This window comes from Gossypium hirsutum, chromosome D08 (genome assembly GCF_007990345.1).
Source record: "Gossypium hirsutum isolate 1008001.06 chromosome D08, Gossypium_hirsutum_v2.1, whole genome shotgun sequence".
NCBI lineage: Eukaryota > Viridiplantae > Streptophyta > Magnoliopsida > Malvales > Malvaceae > Gossypium > Gossypium hirsutum.
The window spans coordinates 17,771,538-17,779,748 of NC_053444.1; the positions used below are offsets into that span (position 1 = coordinate 17,771,538).

At 35.2% G+C, this 8,211-nt stretch overlaps 1 non-coding gene across 1 annotated transcript; it reads left to right on the forward strand.

Moving 5' to 3' along the window:
* Positions 1-4,760: 4,760 nt before the first annotated feature.
* LOC121220577 (small nucleolar RNA R71) lies at positions 4,761-4,866 on the forward strand. Its single transcript, XR_005917797.1, has one exon. It is a non-coding gene; the product is annotated as a small nucleolar RNA R71 (small nucleolar RNA).
* The last annotated feature ends 3,345 nt before the right edge of the window (positions 4,867-8,211 follow it).

Here is an 8,211-nt window from a genome sequence, read left to right on the forward strand (position 1 = left end):
TATTGCAAATTCAAAGATTAGGATGATAATTAACATTTCAAAATTTATATAAAAACATATCACTTTAAATATAGATACAATAGCAGACAAAAAAAGAAGACGTAAATACACTAATTATCTGATCTAGATATATGCCGATTGGAGCAGTCATGGTGATTCCTAGTTCTACTTGTGCTCCTAGTTGGAATGTTATGCTAAGGTCAGGCGATTAATTGAGCTGATCTGAGCTTGACTTGAATTTCAAAGCTTCGAAACTTGATTTGAGTTTAATCAAGTTTCACTTCTAAAATTAGATCTCATTTCGAGATAGAAATTTGAACTACTTGAGTTTGTTCAAATAGGCTCTTTTACTTAATGCCCTCAATTTTCATGCTCAACTTCAAATTTTATTATTTATTCTTGAGCTTAAGCTCCAGTTTGAAATGAGATTTTTCAGTATAGTTAAAAGGTAAAAAGACCTCAATCAAACTCGTGTGATACTCTAATCAAGCATTAAGGTACTCGAATTTGATCTGCTCATTAGCTCAAACTCGACTCAACACCACACAAGTCTAATTTGAGAATTTCTAAGAAGGATCCACAAATAATAACTGAATTATTGCCAAGTATGAAATAATGGTGATGCTTATCAACTCTAGTGATTGCATATCTGGATAAGAAACTGGAGGCCTGGGGGCATATGATGCAGACATTTATTGACTACCGCTGTGCATTTTGGCTTTTACTGCCTTCATATATTTGGTTTTAGTGTTCCTGTCTACATGTATTTTCTTGCGAAATTTATGTTGTTGTTAATGGTTTTTATTTTAAACTTAAGTTGTGTCTGCCAATATACTCTTAAATCATGATCCTTCTATTTCTTTAGGTTGCTGAGAAGACTGCTCTTCAGCGGCCTATAGAACTTAGACTTGTTCCTGTGGCCCTGGAAGGCAGTGCATTTAGAAGCAAATTTCTTGATATAGATGAACTTATGAGCTACGGTAGCTGGTTTGCAGTAAGAAATGACTCCTATTTCTATTTTATGGTACCTGGAATGGTTTAATACTTCACTGTCTATAATATTTCTATTGCCCTTGGATCTTATGTTGTGGGTGTTAGTACCTTACCAATCTCATTAATGTCTTGTTTTATTCTTCCTGAAATTCGAAGAATCAGTTATTTAAGTGTTTTCATTCAGTTTACATGTTTACCTCTATTTCTCTAAGTTTCATATTTAACTATGCCAAGCCCACTCTAATAGTGTTTTTTAAATTTCCCTTATTCTAATAGTGTTTCGGTGGATAGTGACGCACTGAATTTTTACCTGAATGTAAAATATTAAAAGTATGCCGGTGATGGAATTAGCTTTTATAAATCACTTTTGGACTGTTGTGTGATCACATGTTTTGATGATTGATGTTAATATATATATGGTTTTTCTTTATGAAAATCCTTTTGTTTTCACATGTTGCCATGCCAAACTAGTAGCACTCTTATCTTAATTTTGCAGTCACTACTCAGAGGTAGGTTCTTGCATGAAAGACCTGTTGAAGAGGAGAGACAACCTTCAATGGCAGTGAGTGAATTAAATCAATTAAGTCACTACTCAGAAGTAAAATATCCTTTAGTCTGTTACCTTATCAGAATGTGTTATATTTCCTCAACAATGTCTAATTTGAGTTTATAGAAGCAATAAACTCATGTAGTAAACAGTGGATGTAGTAAACCCATTTCAGTCTAATTTCAAAGGGTTTTTGAATTTCCATTTTAGTCTATAAATTTTCAAGTTTATTACTGCACTATTTGAACTTGTAATTTTGTTATTTAAATATTAACATGATTTTTCAATATTTTGACTAAAAAAATTAATTTATTATATGATTAAATATTAAATTATCTTTTTTACTAAAAGTATATATTTAATACTAATTAATTTTTTATATTAATAATATTTGATTTTAATATTTAATATTTTTAAATGATTTTTAAAAGTTAGTGGCATTTTCTTATAAACGCTGCCAAAGAACGGTACTTTTAGCGGCGTTTGTAATCAAAGCGTCGTTAAAGGTCTTGAGCTATAGCAACGTTTGTGGGAAAAGCGCCGCTAAAGGTCATGATCTATAGCGGCGTTTATAGAAATAAACGCTGCAAACGTTTGCAGCATTGACAACAGCGGCATTTTTTGCGGCGTTTTTGAAAGCGCCGCAAATACTTTTAGCGGCGCTAAAAATCGCCGCTAAAGGCATAAAAAAACGCTGCTAAAAACCTGTTTTGGTGTAGTGAAATAGGAACCAAATCAATTTATCAAGCAATATTCAATAGAACGGTAACAAGTTTGAGTTAGGAACCCTTAACCTTGAATAAATATTTGAAGTCCTTGTTGTACACGTTGGTTTATCGTTCCTTTGAGTGCTCCCCTCGTTTGCCACACTGAAAAATTTTGAATGATGGGGATTTCACACTAATTGCAAGAAGATTGATAATTGAGAGTTTAGGGTTTAAAAGGTTTTGAAAGATTTTAGAGGATTAAGGAGTAAAGGGGTGTATTAGGGTCATAAAATAGGTGTTTTTAATGGTACAAATCATGTAAAAATAAATGTTTAGCCGCTGAGTTGGGCAATTTGGTCGGGTCAACCCTGTAGAAAATTGAAGCAATGTTTCGACATTGGGGTTCTGTGTCACGACACATTTTTTAGTTTGGAAATTTAGGGAGGCTATCATCCATTTCGTGACATAGGTGTGTGGTGTCGCAACGTCGAGTTGGTTTCTTCAGTTCCTGTATTTTACAAAAAGTGTCATTACACGTGGTTGCCGTGTTGCGACACCGACTCTGTGTCAACCCAAATTTCCATCATTGAGGATGTCTCGGTCTTGAATGAACATCTATCAAATAAAAGTTAACATCTAAACTCTACAATTAGTTAAATTGACAATAATTTACAATAATTAGACATTCAAATATATTTTAAGTTTTATAGCCGGATTCATCCGATAGTATTGTATGTTCATCGATGGATGATTCTTTTGTTTTGTTAGTATTATTCCATCGGCCATCATGCCATTCCACCCGTGCTCACTTGTCCCTTTCCTTAAACTTGTGTACTCTTTCTACATGCATAAAAGGAAATGTGTCCCTTGACTCAAGAATGTTAGAGATAAATAATGTTTTTCATTGCTCCCCTACCTTCTTCCAATATTCCTCGCTTGGTTGATGGCCACATTTAAAAATTTCATTCTCACCATTCATTTCCATAGTCAATTCATTTTTCTCTAAATAAATGGTGGATCTAGAAGTAGCCAAGAAAGGTCTACCTGATAAGATCGGTATCTCATGATCTTCCTCAAAATCAAGCATCACAAAATCTACCAGAATAATGAAACTGCTCACTTTGAATAACACATCCTCTAGTACACTTTTTGGATGAACTGAAGATCTGTCAGCCAACTGTAGTGTTATATGCATATTTTTAAGATTCCCTAGCCCATGTTTGTCAAAGACAGATAAATACATCAAATTAATTCTAGCTCCTAAATCACATAGAGCTCCATTAAAATAAATGCTCCCTATCTCTAGGGAATAGTAAAAATTCTCCAGTCTTTTAATTTTTTGGGAACCCATCTTGAGATAATAGCACTACAGGAACCGCTTATACTAACTTGCTCACCTACCTTAATTTTCCTACGCCTAGACATAATTTGCTTCAAAAACTTGGCGCACTTAGGAACTTTCTCTATAAACTAGATTAAGGGCAAGTGAACAATTACTGTTCTGAACAAGTTCAGGAAACTTTCAAATTCATTCACATCCTACTTTTTTTTCCTCTAGTCTTAAGGGGAATGAGATTTTTGCATCAGCAGAATCTTTAGTTATTTCCTTTTCTATCTCCGCTACCGATGTGGTTACCTCCTCTAGCTCTGACTTATTTTTAGCCTCTAAGGATTCCTCTTGAGGATTGATATTATTTTCCACAATTGTCACTCGAGTAGTGGCTTTTGGGCTACTCAGTACTTTGCCCGATCGGAGTGCAATCGCTTTCATGTGCTCTTTACATTCTCTTTGTTGATTGTCTTCCGTGTTTTTGGGAATACTTATGCCAATTTGTCTTTTGATGTCACCCATCATGCTCATAAATTGGCTCATTTGGTCTTTGAGTTTAGTTAATGTTCTTGTTGAATTGGTACACTTAAACTGCAACTGCTTGACATTCATTCTCATTGACTGCATCTCTCCCTCAATTCTATCTAGACGTTGACCACATGTAGTATGGTCACTTGGGTTGGCCCTATCTTGGGGTTTCTTCAAATAAGGAGGTTGGTAATTAGTGTTTTTAGCTTGGTTTGAATTATTACCTACTCATTGGTTGCCTCCCCATCTCTGGTTCGTGTGATCTCTTCAGTGGGGATTTTATATATTCAAATAAGTGTTTCCACCTCTATTCATGATGTAATTTACATTCTTGGCACGATTGTTGATATAGTGACAAAGTGGTTTGTCTCCCCCATGCATGGACAGTGTAGACGAATATTCGATATGGTTGAGTCTATCCACTAATTGTGGATACTTGTCATCCTCTTGGATAGCTTTTACTGTGGTAGGTTTCTAGCCATATGTGAATCGTCCAATTGGCCACTGACAGGAGTTTAATCCCATGTTCTCAATGATTTCGTATGCATCCTTATACGTTCTATTTATAAGGGATCCTCATATTTCTCTTTCTAATCCAGATTGTGCATTTGCACCCAACTTGTTATAAAATACCTGCAATCGCATTCACTCAGGGAACCTATGAGGCAGACATTTCTGAACCAAAGTTTTAAAATGTTCCCAAGCCTCGTAGAAACTTTCTCCTTCCATCTGTCTAAAGACATCAATCTCTATTCTGATCTGAACTGCTTTGCTGATAGGGAAAAACTTCTGTATGAATTTTCTAGCAAGTTCATCCCATGTCGTGATAGACCCTGGTGCCTGTGAATCTAACCAAGAAAAGGCATTGTCAATTAAAAAAAAGGGAACAACCAAAGATGAATAACGTCATCGGTGATCCCGTTATACTTAAAAGCATCACAAGTTTAAGAAACCATTTTAACTGTTGATTCAGATCCTTTGTCATCGTGCCCCTATATTGCAAGTTATTCTGGATCATTTGAATCATTACCAGCTTGATCTCAAAATTATACACTGTAATACATGACCTTGTTATGCTATTTTAAACCATATCTAAACTTGGTAGTGCATAGTCTCTTAAGGTTCTCTTTTTACAAGCCATTTGAACATTTTTGGGCAAATGTGGTGCTGCTGAGTTTTCTAAAATGTTATCGTCAACGTCACCAAACAGTGGATTTTCACATGGAACATTACCTGCAACAAGTGGTGGTTGATCTTGCATTTGTTGTTGTTGTTCTTGGTGATTTCTTCGAATTATTATCTTTAGATCAATAGTTGCTACAATAGGCGTGCCCCTACTGCGAGCCATACACTAAACCCAAAAAGAGAAGGTTAGTAAATAAAATAAAATAAAATCGTATCTATTACCTAAAAACTTCCTAGTTCTTCGTTTTAAATGCAAAAATTAAAATCAGACTAGTGATGTTGCCTCCGCGGCAACAGCGCCAACTACTTGACCTCCTTTAAACATACAAACTGCAGGGTGTGAATACTGCAATAAAATATAGAATTATGTGGTGGTATTCACAAGTATACGTGCCGAGTTGTAATATAGTTTTACAACGGAGTTGTTGAGTACTCCGAAGATCATACCTAAGGGAGGTGAGTGCTAGATCAATTCTAACCTAAACACTAAAAGATCAAATTAGTACTTTAAATTAGTTATACTCTGAAAACATAAAATAAAGGATTTTTAGGGCTTTTATAATAATAAAACAAAATATTGTAAAAGAAATAGACTTCAAGAGATTAGCTTGCTTCGATAATCCACATCAACTGCCATTTCGAGTTCCTCGTTAGTCAACTAGTTGCTACCCCAGCAGGATCTTCCGATCTTCCACTAACATAATGAGTCAACAGGAATACTAATCTTCAGACCACACTGTTCAGACTAGCTTAGGGTGAAGGTGTTCACTGGATGGGTCATACTAATTTTGGGTTAATTCCCACCTTGATGACTTCCCGGGGTTGTCACGCCTAGGGTTTCTTTCATGTTCTTCCTTTCCCAAATAGCTGATCCATTTAGTAACCCTACAAAATATTCAATAGATCATGCTTCCACTCACTAATCCCCCGTAGATGGATTAATTCCTTATGGTTTTCATAGACAATATATAATTAATATCAAGAGAAAGCATGCTAATTAAATTGATAGTATATAGTATATGAAAGAGCAAGATTTTATTGAGATAAATTGCGAATCCAGAAAGTTTGAATGCTTTCCACAATTTAGATCTCTTAAGGACAACGAAGAACAACTGAAATAAATTGTAAAACCTAAAAACGAAAGAAAGACTAAACTAAATTTACTATAGAAAATCTAGGCAAAGTGAATGATGTCCATAACATGTGCCAAAGGAGCCTATTTATAGATTTTAGGTGGTTGTCGTCCTTAGCCCTAGGTTAGCTGATATTTTCAAGCTTTTAGTTTGATTGTATAGACCAAAACGCCTCTATTTCGTATTTGATTTTTGTCTAAAAATTGATGTCATGACATACCAGGACTTGTGTCGTGACATAGTAGTCAATATACTCCTATTGGCATATCTTTAGGGGTATATCGCGACACCATCAGTCTGTCTCACGACATTGAAGGGAGTCTTGAGGATTCTCTATTCTACTCCTTATGTTGCGACGTAGTGACTAGTATCAGCTTAATATTGTTTTGCAAACTTTATGAGAAAAATAATTGTTCGCTAAGTTTAGCAATTGTGAGTTCTAGCTTTGGGAAGACAGATTTCTGGGATATGTTGTATCAGCTAAGGGCATTAGAGTTGATCCGAGTAAAATTTAAGCTGTTGTAGATTGGAAGGCACTGAGAAATGTATTTGAGGTTAGAATTTTTTTGGGCTTAGTTGGATATTACAGAAGATTCGTCAATGGATTCTCGATGATTGCTATACCAATGATGAGACTGTTGCAAAAAGATGTAAAGTTTGAATGGTTTGAGAAATGTCAAAAAAGCTTCAATAAATTGAAAGCATGGTTAACCGAGGCCCTGGTGTTTGTATAGCCAGAGTCGGGTAAAGAATTTTTGACTTATAGTGATGAATTGTTAAATAGTTTGGGCTGTGTTTTGATGCAAGAGGACAAAGTGATAGCATATCCTTCTAGATAATTGAAGCTGTATGAAAAGAATTATCTGACACATGATTTAGAGCTTGCAGTGATTGTATTTGCTTTGAAGATTTGGTGACACCATTTATACGAAAAAATGTCTTATCTTTACAGATCATAAAAGTCTGACATATTTGATGTCACAGAAAGATATGAATTTGAGACAGCACAGATGGCTCGAGTTATTGAAAAACTACAATTTGATCATTAATTATCATTTGGGAAAGGCTAATGTTGTTGCTGATTCTTTAAGTAGAAAATCTATGTTTGCTTTGCGAGCTTTGAACACACCATTGACATTGATTGATGATGGTTGGATTTTAGCTGAGTTAAAAGCTAAACTGACATTTTAGGAACAGATTTGTGAAGCTTAGAAATGTGATGATATGTTAATGGCTAAACGGAAGCGGATTGAGACGACTCCTAATTTAGATTTTCAGATGCGATCCGATGATAGTTTGTGTTTTAAAGGCAAAATTTGCATTCCAAGAAATTCTAATCTCGTCTAGAAGAGTTTATAAGAAGCTCACAGTAGTAGCTTGTGTATTTATCCTGGCAGCAATAAAATGTACGGTGATTTGAAGCAAATGTACTGGTGGCCAGGTATGAAACGTGAGATCTCAGAGTTCGTATCGAGATGTTTAGTTTGTCAGCAAGTAAAGCTGAACATCAGATACCTTCTGGTTTGCTACAGCCAGTGATGATTCCAGAGTGGAAATGGGAACGTGTCATGATGGATTTTGTATCGAGACAGCCTCTATCTCCGAGAAAGAAAGATGTCGTATGGGTCATTGTTCAACGTTTGAAAAAATCTACGCATTTCACTCCAGTGCATATAGATTATTCACTCGAGAGATTAATAGAGTTATATGTTGCTGAGATTGTCAGATTGTACAGGGTGCCAATTTCTATTATTTATGATAGAGATCTGCGATTGACATCTCGATTCT